This window comes from Adiantum capillus-veneris, chromosome 6 (genome assembly GCF_014529385.1).
Source record: "Adiantum capillus-veneris isolate H3 chromosome 6, ASM1452938v2, whole genome shotgun sequence".
NCBI classification, from domain to species: domain Eukaryota; kingdom Viridiplantae; phylum Streptophyta; class Polypodiopsida; order Polypodiales; family Pteridaceae; genus Adiantum; species Adiantum capillus-veneris.
Window position 1 is genome coordinate 85,756,173 of NC_140936.1, and position 11,413 is coordinate 85,767,585.

Consider the following 11,413-nt stretch of genomic DNA (forward strand, 5'->3'; position numbering starts at 1 on the left):
GAACCGACCAATACTTGTCTACATAAGTCGTTACTCTTTCATGTTCCTTCTGGGCAAGCCAGTCCCATTCCTTCCGTATGTCATGCTCGAAGTCAGGTGGAAGAAATTGTTCATAAAATTCAGATTTGAAGCTCTCCCAAGTTCTGGCCTCCGAACCTTCCAAAATCTTGGCTAAGCACCAATTACTTGCCGTTTCTTTGAGGTGCATCCCCACATGGCGTAATTTGGATCTTTCTGTGAAGTGCCCATTGGTAAAGGCGACTTCAAATTGTCTGATGAAGGACAGTGCTTTGGAGATGTCTCTCCGTCCGTTGTAGGTTTCGAACTTGATGTCCTTGTCGCCCGATTTGAAGTATCTCATGCGATGTTGAGACTTGCGACCATGCTTCTTGAATCGAGGCTTATCTTTAGGTTGATGTTGTTGGGGTATAAAGCCCAATGTGGTCGCCCAGGTAAGTGGGCGGGCCGCCAGGTATGTACACATATTCTTTTGTAAAAACCTAATAAGAACTCACTATGCTCTACACATTACAGTAGAGCGAGTTCACCATATCGTCGTGCTCTTCTTCTCGCACTCTCTCTCGCGTCGCACTTCCGCTCGTACTCCTTCAACTGGTATCAGAGCTCAGATCGAGGCTCGGGGCAGCACTACAGGAGGCTAGAGTCACCAGCTCAGATTGGAGTGAAATTCGACAGGCGAAGACATGGCCCCAAATCCTGTGGGTGGACCCAAAGGGCTCGGTGTTCTCAGAATTTCATTCTGAGGTCATCTCGGCCACCGTTCGGCTTCGACAAAGGTCTGCGCAGGCCATTTTCGACTACGTGGTCTCGACGGGTGCAGATCCGACTCTGCAAATTTGGGGTTTTCGGCCTACGACTGCAGGTGCTAAGGATATCGACACTCCCAGAGTGTTGATTTGTGGCTGTCTACACATCGAAGGACGGCTCACAGTTCTTGGAGGCGTGTCACATACGACACGGGCGCATCTACACACAGACTGTAGGCGACATCCACTAGTTCATCAGGTAGCTTGTGTTTGCTGCTTGATATTCCAGATTTCATCCTGACATTGCAGGTACTTCCACATGGGATGTATTGTCAGAGATGATGTATGTTTGTTGAGGGTTTGCTGGTTGCGAGTCACGCAGCAAACAACCGCCGCAGCGGTTACAGCATAGAGTGGGAAATTTGTGGATGTATGACTTTGTGGGAAGTCTATGTACTGTCAGATTTACTACAGCCTTTGTTGAGGATCGAGTGAGGTTTTATTGAGCTGGGGGATTCTCGAATGTTGAGATCCTTTCGGTGATACAGGTCTTGGAGCGATCCCTCGAGCACCCTTAGATAGGCAGCTAGGATGTATTGACTGTGAGTTAGACAGTTAGGATTGCATCTTTGCTTTACTGCCGCTGAGGCATTGTCACAGTCTATGCTTACAGGACAGTGACAGGACAGTGAGAGACAGTACAAGTGCAGGACAGGTTTACCCACAGCTTACAGTGTCAGAGAGACAGTGTTTTTTGAGCTGTTTTTTTGGTCTGTTTTTTGAGTACACCAGAGCCATTTTACAAAGGAGACTCTGCCAAAATTTAGGAAGTCTGCTTACTAAAGAAACCAATAGAAAGACAATGGACAAAGGCAAAGGAACAGCCTTAGTTGTCAGGGGAAGGACCAAAGAAAAGTACAAAGGTGGAAAGAGGAATCAGTCTCGTAGCAAGTCTCGCAATGCTAAAGGCAAGAGTGACATAGAATGCTACCATTGTGGCAAGAAGGGTCACATGAAAAGAGACTGCAGAGAATGGAAAGCAGAAAAAGGCAAAGAGAAAGCTGAAGACCATGGTGAGAAGAACAAGTCCTCAGTGAAGATTCAAGAAATAAATGTGACAAACACTGTTGCAGAGGATGACAGTCTAGTGTCAGGAGACATATACTTCTTGAAGAATACAATGGACTCAGCTCTTCTTACAGCATCTGATGGAAATGCACTGAGTGACTGGATTATAGACTCAGGGGCATCACTTCATGTGTCTCCAAACAAGGAGTGGTTTACCTCTTATGTGACCACTAAAGATCATGTTCGGCTAGGCAATGGGCAGACATGTGAGATCTTAGGTGTTGGAGATGTTCAATTGAAGTTTCAGAATGGCTCTTCTTTCACGCTAAAGAATGTGAGACATGTTCCCGCAATTACAAAGAGCTTGATCAGCACAGGTTTACTTGATGATGCTGGCTACATCACCACTTTTGGACAGAACATGTGAAAGATATCCAAGGGTTCTATAACAGTAGCACATGGAGTAAAGTCTGGAGGACTTTACATGATTTATGTATCAAATGTCTCTAAAAATGTAATCAATGTAACCGAGCAACCGAACGTTTCTTTGTGGCATAGCCTGTTAGAACATATGTCCAAGAAGGGAATGGAAATCTTGTCTCGTTCTGGTTATTTGCCTGGCTTTTCATTTAATGATTTTAAATTCTGTGAACATTGTCTGTATGGTAAGCAAACACAGCAGCCACATAAGCATAGAAGCAGTAGAAGAGATACACAGTTGGCACTTGTTCATAGTGATTTGTGTGGACCTATGCCTAACCTATCTCTAGGGGGATCTTCTTACTTTATGACATTTATAGATGATTACTCGAGGAAAGTATGGGTTTACTTTCTCAAGCACAAGGATGAAGCGTTGAGTGTTTTCAAACCGTTTGTGAAACTTGTGGAGAATCAGAGTGGCAAGAAGCTTAAATGCTTACGCACTGACAATGGTGGAGAGTATGTTTCAAAGGCCTTTCAGGACTTTTGTGAGTCAAAAGGTATAAAACGTGAACTTACTACTCCTTACAATCCTCCTCAAAATGGTGTTGCTGAGAGGATGAATAGGACCATACAAGAGAAGGTCAGAAGTATGTTGTCTAATGCACAGCTGCCAAATGGGTTTTGGGCTGAAGCTGTATCAACAGCTGTTCATCTTGTAAATAGATCTCCTAGCAAGGTTTTGCACAAGGATTCAGTGCCAGAGATGGTATGGTCAGGCAAAATGCCCTCATACAAGCATCTCAGAGTCTTTGGCTGTGAGGGATATACTCACGTTCCAAAGGAATTTAGGAACAAACTTGAGCCAAAGAGTAGAAAGTGCATCTTTCTAGGCTATGGTAATTCTGGTGAGATGGGGTACAGACTTTGAGATCCCGAATCCAGAAAGGTTGTCCGCAGCAATGATGTTCACTTTAATGAATCCAAATATCATTCTAAACCAGAGAGGGTTGAGGAGATTAGAAGAGTTGTCTTCCAAGAAGATGGACCTGCACGTGCAAGACAAAATGTCAGGGCTCAAGAGGAGCAAGGACAGGATAGAGTGGAACCACAGGTTGTGGCTGAGCCTGAGCCACCTATTATGCGTAGATCTGGACGTGTCACGCGACCTCCTGATAGGTTTGTTCCATCTATGAACTATGTCATGTTGACTGATTGCAATGAGCCTTCATGTTACAAGGAAGCAGTGCAAATGAAGGACTCCGGGAATTGGCAATTGGCCATGCAGTCAGAGATGATAGCTCTGCATAAAAACAAGACATGGAAGCTAGTTAAATTACCACAGGGCAAAAAGGCTCTACCTTGTAAATGGGTTTACAGGTATAAGATCACCGCTCATGATAGTCAGCCAAAGTACAAAGCAAGGTTTGTTGCCAAGGGCTTTAGGCAAGAACAAGGCATTGACTTTGATGAAGTCTTCTCTCCGGTGGTCAAGATGACTACATTGAGATGCTTTCTTGCATTGGTTGCCATATTAGATTTGGTGTTGCACCAAATGGATGTCAAGACAGCGTTCTTGCATGGTGATTTAGATGTGGAAATTTACATGCAGCAGCCAGAAGGGTTTATTGAGAAAGGCAAGGAAGATTGGGTATGCCAGTTGTTAAAGAGTCTTTATGGCTTAAAACAATCACCGAGGGCATGGTACCATAAATTCCACAAGTTTATGCTTTCTCAAGGCTACAAACGTAGTGAGTTCGATCACTGTCTATATATAAAGAAGGCTAAGGATGGTAGTTGGCTGATCCTTATTTTGTATGTGGATAACATGTTGATTGCTGGCAAGCACTTGGAAGAAATTTCAGCTTTGAAGTCAAAGATGGCAAAATTGTTTGACATGAAAGACATGGGTGAGGCAAGTCATATACTTGGTATGCGCATTGAGAGAGACAGATCAAAGAAGTTGATTTGGTTATCTCAAACAGAGTATATTGACAAGGTTTTGCAACGTTTCAATATGGAGAAGAGAAAGGCACTGAGTGTTCCATTGCCACCATATGTGAAACTTAGCAAACAAGATTGTCTTGTGTCTGAGGAAGAACAGGCTGAAATGGATAAGATTCCATATGCGTCTGCAGTGGGTAGTTTGATGTATGCAATGATTGCTACTCGCCCAGACATTGCATTTGTAGTGGGAGTAGTAAGTCGATACATGTCAAACCCAGGCAAGAAACATTGGGAGGCAGTGAAAGGAATATTGAGATACCTGAAAGCTACAAAGAGTATGCGTATATGCTATGGGAGTCAGAAGCTAAGTGTAAAGGGTTTTACAGACTCAGATTATGCAGGTGACTTAGACAACCGAAGGTCTACGTCAGGGTATGTCTTTACATTGGCTGGTGGAGCAGTATCATGGCGTTCTAGATTACAAGATTGTGTTACTCAGTCTACTACAGAGGCTGAATATGTTGCAGCATCAGAGGCATGCAAAGAATCAATTTGGCTTAATCGACTAGTAACAGATTTGGGAATCAAAGAAGAGATGCCTGTGTTATATTGTGATAGTCAAAGTACTATACAATTGGCTCGCAATCCAGTTTATCACTCAAAGACAAAGCATGTGGATGTGAAGTATCATTTCATCAGGGAAATGCTTGAGGATAAGCAACTTCAGCTTGTCAAAGTTCACACCACAGAAAATCCTGCTGATCTACTTACAAAAGGACTTCCCTCAGAGAGCTTTACGCATTTTCGTAAGCAGTTAGGTGTAGGGTAGTACATCACTTCTCTACATCTCTTGTATATTAACTTGTATAGTAGCTTCTCTCACACTTAAAGTACCACATTGGACTTTAAGTGGGAGGTTGTTGGGGTATAAAGCCCAATGTGGTCGCCCAGGTAAGTGGGCGGGCCGCCAAGTATGTACACATATTCTTTTGTAAAAACCTAATAAGAACTCACTATGCTCTACACATTACAGTAGAGCGAGTTCGCCATATCGTTGTGCTCTTCTTCTCGCACTCTCTCTCGCGTCGCACTTCCGCTCGTACTCCTTCAGATGTAGGGTAGTGGGAGTAGTAGAAATTCCTTCTTCTGAAGAGATGATCGAGAAGTAGAAGTATAATCAGGAGAGTAAGAAGGAGATGAGATAGAGATGTCCTTGCTCTCGTCTAGCAAAGAGAGCGCTTTTTCCTGGCCTTTCCTTGAAGTAGGCCGTTCATTCCGATCCGAAGATCCTTTGTGCACCTCGGCACGTTCTTCTTCTCTTGCCTCCTGTGGTCTCACGCCAACAGTGTTGTCTGGATGCTTGGCTGCATCAGGTCCATTCGTTTTCTTCATTCCGCCCAAAAGCTTTTGGACGTCTGGCAACAGTAAGATTTGTTGCAACTCCGCAAGCTGAGCTTGCACTTGTTGAAGCTCCTCTTCAACGCTTCTCCCTTGGCTTGACATGGTTCTTCCCGGAATCGTCCTTTGCAGAGAAAGAGAGGAGTCCGAGCTCTGATACCACTGTCACAAAACGGGAGCGTACACGAGCACTTAGAAAATCTGAAAATTATAATTCTTTGAAAACATGAGAGAAGGGAGAAGATCGACACAGTATTGGGGACCAAAAGATGGGTTGGTCCCCCCCGTTAAGAGTATTCTTTTATTCAGGGAGAATTCTTATACAAGCACGAGAACCCGAGGAAACCCCTCCGTTCTGTAGTCTTAGACCCGAAGATCGTGCTTTCCCGTGAAGGGCTTGGGCACAAGGCCGTTCCTTCCCGTAAGGGACTTAGGCGCGAAGCCGTACTTTCCCGTAAGGGACTTAGGCGTGAAGCCGTACTTCTCGTGAAGGGCCTTCTCGTGAGACGGGAGATTCTTGCAAAACAAACCACACAAAGCAACAATTCTCAATGCGTATCAACACCTTATATCTGTCGCTCCTTGCTCGGAGAATCAACCTCCGTACTCAGTCGTCACGCGAACACTTGCAAATTCTGTCGCCCGGCTCTACTCCAGAATCCCAGCGCTAGTACTTCCTGCTGCTCCCGGCGTATGAGAACTGAAACGCTGGCTACCCTTTTATAGGGTCTGGCACCCGGCGGGAATAGAGCCGAAAAAGCAGGGCCTAGCGCTCCTAGAGAGAGAGAGGAGAGAGAAAATCGCTGAAGCTGGCGCTTTTTAGAGAGAGGAGAAAGAGAGCTCGCAGATTTCAGCCCTCTGCGTTGGTTTTAGCGCTGGCTTTTTTATAAGGGCCTTGCTTGCTTTATTTTATTAATAAAAGGGCTGGTCACTTTAAAGTGACCGGCCACTTTATAAAATAAAGTGTGAACCTGTTCAAACTTTAAAAACTCACTCAGTTAGTGAAAATAATGCTACACGGACACATTCCAAGCGTCCCCGGGTGCAGGACACGACACAAATGCAATGCAGACACAGACTCCTCGCGGGAAAGCATCTGCCCTCCCGCGACTGTTCCTGCTTTTCGTAAAAAGCTTCATTGAACCCATCTTTACTCTTGTGCTTGCGTTCTTACGCGTATTTTCTTACTCAGTTCGGATTTCCTCCTTAGCCTATGGGATGCCCCCTTACTGATGCACCCGTCACCCATCATGTGACGCATCAGTGGCACTCGCAACCCGGCCCTTTCCACCGAACTTACGGAAACTCCTTCGCGATGTTTACCGTCACCCATCAAATGACACATCAGAGTTTGTCCGTTCTTGATGGCAATTCCTGTAGCTACAATCTTTTAACAGTTCTTAGTGCACATAATAAAATATCCTAAAAAAGAGAATTTACAAAAAATAGGCCACTTTATTCCTGGACCTACCCATGTTGAGAATATCTTGTACCCTAGATTCTGAGAGGTCACTAACTACAACCAAATCAATTATGCCGAGGTTTTGAAGCGATCGAGACTTTGTCTTAGCTCTGACTTACGTAATCCATTTGCAAAATGTCAAGCTTAAACTACTCTAAGCTAAGATCTCAATATCTAAGAAAACTAGCAAGCCATGCTTAGATGTTGTTGATGAGCCATCAAATTATACTACAAAGCCCTTGATGCTAACAATATATTAAAGCCACAAATATTAGAAACTCGTCCAATCAAAGATACACGCTTATGCTTATTCTGATGTACACCATTATGTATATTTTATTGCATGAAGACTAATTTCATGACCACATGTGAACACAGTTGGGACGAGAAGTGGGCATTACCTAGAGAATGCGCCGTTACAAAATAATCCCTGCACGTAAGCTGCAAACTTTGCACAACACCTGTATGAAGTGTACGTATTCTCTGCCACTCTTTCTGTTGTCACACTAGCTTCTCTCTCTCTAGTCTTCAATAGAAGAGCCAACGAGCTCTCTTTGCAAGGTTGACGCTGTCGGAGCAACCTTGGAATGCAAAAGATGCAAGCTACATCACTCGAGAGCTCCTCCGAAACGTCTACTGAGCATTGTTTTCAATGAAGGAACAGTCACGGCGCCATGACTGTTCCTTTCGTTAAAATTCTTTTTTTAAAGAACTTTCAATGACGTTTTAGAATAAAACTTACCCAGAATTGGGCGCCCAAAATACTCATGCTTACCTTAGTTTGAGAAGAAGTGAACGTGGGCATTCATGTCGACTGCATCATGCAAAGTTTGGAAGCGCCTCTTGCATCCGACGTAGCTTCTTAGTGGCGCTTCTGCATCCGTAGCTTCTGAGTGGTGTCTCATCTACAAGAAGCATTTGAAGTGGGCTTGAAAGTGCATTGCAAGTGAGAGGTAACTCTCTCTCTCTCTCTCTCTCTCTCTCTCTCTCTCTCTCTCTCTCTCTCTCAAATGGCACTGTACATAATACAATCATCACCATTTAGGAGAGACTATATACATTTCTCTTCTTTCTTTTGTATTTATGAGTGTTAGAAAACATAAATATTATGCATATTTTTTAGCTATGTATTCAAAATTGTTTGTCAATGCTTATTGGAGTGAAATAACATGAGAGATGTTTATAGTTTGCTATCAGTTATTTATTAATTGCATTGGTCTCTCTTTGTTTTACTCCGCATACCTAGAACAATCGGTGAAGCTACGGATTGTTTTAGGAAGCTAAAGCTCAAAAGTTAAAATAGTATGTGCTGCCACTAACTTGTTTTAGGTAGGTACCTAAAACTCTAGAATAATGGATACCAAAAACTCTACCTAAAATAGGCCATTCCCCGAAATCACTGCAATCGCATGGCGACCGGCGGGGAGCCGAGAGCCATGGCGGGAGCAGTGATTACGAGGGAATGGTCATTGACGGACCATTCCCGGCCGTCAAACGTCCCAGGAGGAGGGCCGTCAACAATGTAGGTTACAATGCCGTCAACGGTGCAAATTAATGCAGGCCGTTTATAATAGTGCAGGGGGGAAACTTGAAGGAGGGGATCGCGCTGTGAATGGTGATCAGTGATCACTGTCTGTAGAAAGCCTGACTTACTGTTAATATGGCGGGCGGGCGGACGGAGGCAGTTAGTCATCTTCAGCCCCCATGGGTGCTTTGCGTAGCATTTAAAAGGTTGCCACGAGCGCTCTCAAGGAGGTTGACCTCGCTACCAGCGTCCTCGTCGATCCTGGACAATGGACACGCCAAATCATTGAATCTGCACCCTCACGATCAATAATACAGGCCGTTAACAGTTCAGGTGACAATGTCAACAGGGCAGATGACTTGGCATGCAATGATTACCCCATCTTGGACAAAATTTTGGCTGCAGACAGTCGCTTTCAACATTCAGCCCGCTGATGTGTCCGAACCACAAAACATTCCACGGGCTGATGTGTTCGCAAGATAGAGGTTGCAGACTATATTCGCTTCTAAGTGTTCCAGCTGCTGAGTTGGCAAGCATCAGCAACATGCAACGTGAAATTACGCCTTTGAATCGGCAACAGATGTACGGCTGCAGGTTGCTGCCCTCCGACCTTGGACTTTGACGGTGTAGGGCGAGGGGACGACCAACGGAGGCCACGTGGCGACCGGCCCGCGGCAGAGGCCGAGAGCCACTGTGACCATTCCCAGCCGTCAAACGTCCAGGGCAAGGGGGGCCGTGACATAGCTGTGCAGGCATGCAGATCACACCCGCCAAGACATTTCGTCTGCTGATGAACACCAATGATAGGTTGTTGAAGGATTGCATGCAAAAAATATTCTCGCTGTTGCTGTGGCAAGCAATCAGGCATTGTTGCTTTCAGCATTCTGTGTGTTGATGTGTTAGCACGATAAAGGATTCTGTGAGCTGATGTGTCAGGACGACAAAGGCTTGCACTGTACTGGTCTCTGAACGTTCCGGGTGCTGAGTTGGCGAGCATCGCCAAGATACAGGTCCAGATTACGGCTTTTAATGTTCAGTAGATGGACGGCTGCAGTTCTCTGCCCCCCTCCCCTGCACTTTTGACGGTGGTCGCACGTGTAGCATCGCAGCTGGGAGCCCACCCTCATAGCAGAAGAAACGTGCGATGGCGGTGGCCTGTATGGAACGTGTGAGAATTCTGCACACACATGCTTCTTTTGGTAAATCCCCACACACACATTCGTTTTTCCTGTAAGCACCGCCAAGAGTATTTCTTTTCTGAGCTCACTTAACGACTGTGCTGAGAAGTAGGATTTCTACCAAGGCAGTAGGATTCATGTTGATATTCGCGATAGTGGGTTACTTGAAAAGAATGCATACTTGGAAAACATGTTGGTTACTATGTATGTCAAGTGCGGTGCACCTGTCATGGTGCAACTAGTCTTTGATGAGCTTCCTGTGCGGAGTGTCGTCTTTGATTGCAGAATATGCCCAACACGGGCAAGCCCAAGAAACTCTGGGACGTTTTAGCAGATGTGAAGCGAGGGCCTCTCCAAATGCAATCACGTGCAATTTGAAGGCATGTGGCTTTACACAAGATGCTCATATGGGCACACGAATTCACTCTGATATTGCTAGTTAGGGGCTATTGCAAAACAATGTCGTGCTTGGAAATGCCTTGGTCGATATGTATGTCAAATGTAGTGCACTTCAAAAAGCACAAAAAGTGCTTGAGGAGCTTCCTATCTAGAATGTCTTCTCTTACAATGCATTGATTGAGATACGGGCAACAGGAGCATGGCAGAAACCTTTAGGCTGTTCTCAAAGAATGCTAAGGGAGCGCCTCTCTCGAGATGCAATCACATACATGTGCATAGGCATGTGGCTCTACGCAAGATGCTAATATGGGCATAAGAATTCAAGTTGATATTGCTAGTCATGGGTTGTTGAAAGAAAATGCCGTGCTTGGCAATGCCTTGGTTTACATGTTTGCTAAATGTGGTGCACTTACTATCGTATCTATCTTCAAGTCAGGGGACCCTATGGAGCTTGGGAACTACTGCACTATCATGATTGAACACACATTGGAATGGTTGTACACATCCATCCTTGAGCAACACTTGAGTAGATGGGCAAAGAGAGAGAGAGAGAGAGAGAGGGTGTACGGTTTTAGGATAGATGGGTTTCAAGAGAGGTTTCTCTACTCTTGATCATATTCTAACACTCAAAGCCATTATTGAGGAGGAGAGGTGTACATATATTCATAGTAGTGGACATTTTGACGAAACTGACGTGACTTGACATCAACAACACTACATGGTACATAATCTGCACACAAAACTCCATGAATACTAGGCTATGGGGTAGGGCATGGCTTTCATTTCTTATAATCCCTAGGGAGACACATTGCAGACTCTTTTGTGTGAACCAGACCAGCTTCTCAATTCTGTTGACATTAATAGAGCCATTAAGATGGCGTACGTATAACACATTTGATATACATGAGTTCAACTCCATACAACTTTGTAATGAAGCTATGCTTCTCGAATGTGTGGCTTTATTTGGCTTGCCAACTCGCAACTTAGCCTTCAAAGACATCGCATCGAATCGGTTGTTTTTCCTTTTCTATTTCCATTTGAGCATAGTCAATAAAATGGACACATTAGATTTAGTGACATCATTAGAATGAGGATTCACACTTTAATCTCATTGTACACATTACACAAGCCATACCTTTGCTAATGTTCCAATTAAGGTAGGCAATCTTAATCGCAAATAGTACAATAAGTATCGTGTTGCATCTAGGTACTGATAAGTAAAATAGGGCACACAAGAATGCCAACGAGG

General features: G+C 44.5%; 1 protein-coding gene across 2 annotated transcripts in view; it reads right to left on the reverse strand.

The window, feature by feature from the left end:
• LOC147455826 (uncharacterized) overlaps positions 1-8,877 on the reverse strand; it is a 52,218-nt gene extending 43,341 nt beyond the window's left edge. Inside the window, exons 1-3 of one of the 2 annotated variants that reach the window (XR_015188419.1) lie at positions 8,716-8,877; positions 7,838-7,967; positions 7,432-7,643 (exon numbers count right to left, since the gene is read on the reverse strand). The gene's annotated coding sequence lies outside the window, so the exon portion shown is untranslated. Of the gene's footprint in view, positions 1-7,431; positions 7,644-7,837; positions 7,968-8,715 lie in introns of those variants that run through there. The other variant, XM_086514471.1, reaches the window with a different exon arrangement.
• Between the last annotated feature and the right edge of the window lie 2,536 nt (positions 8,878-11,413).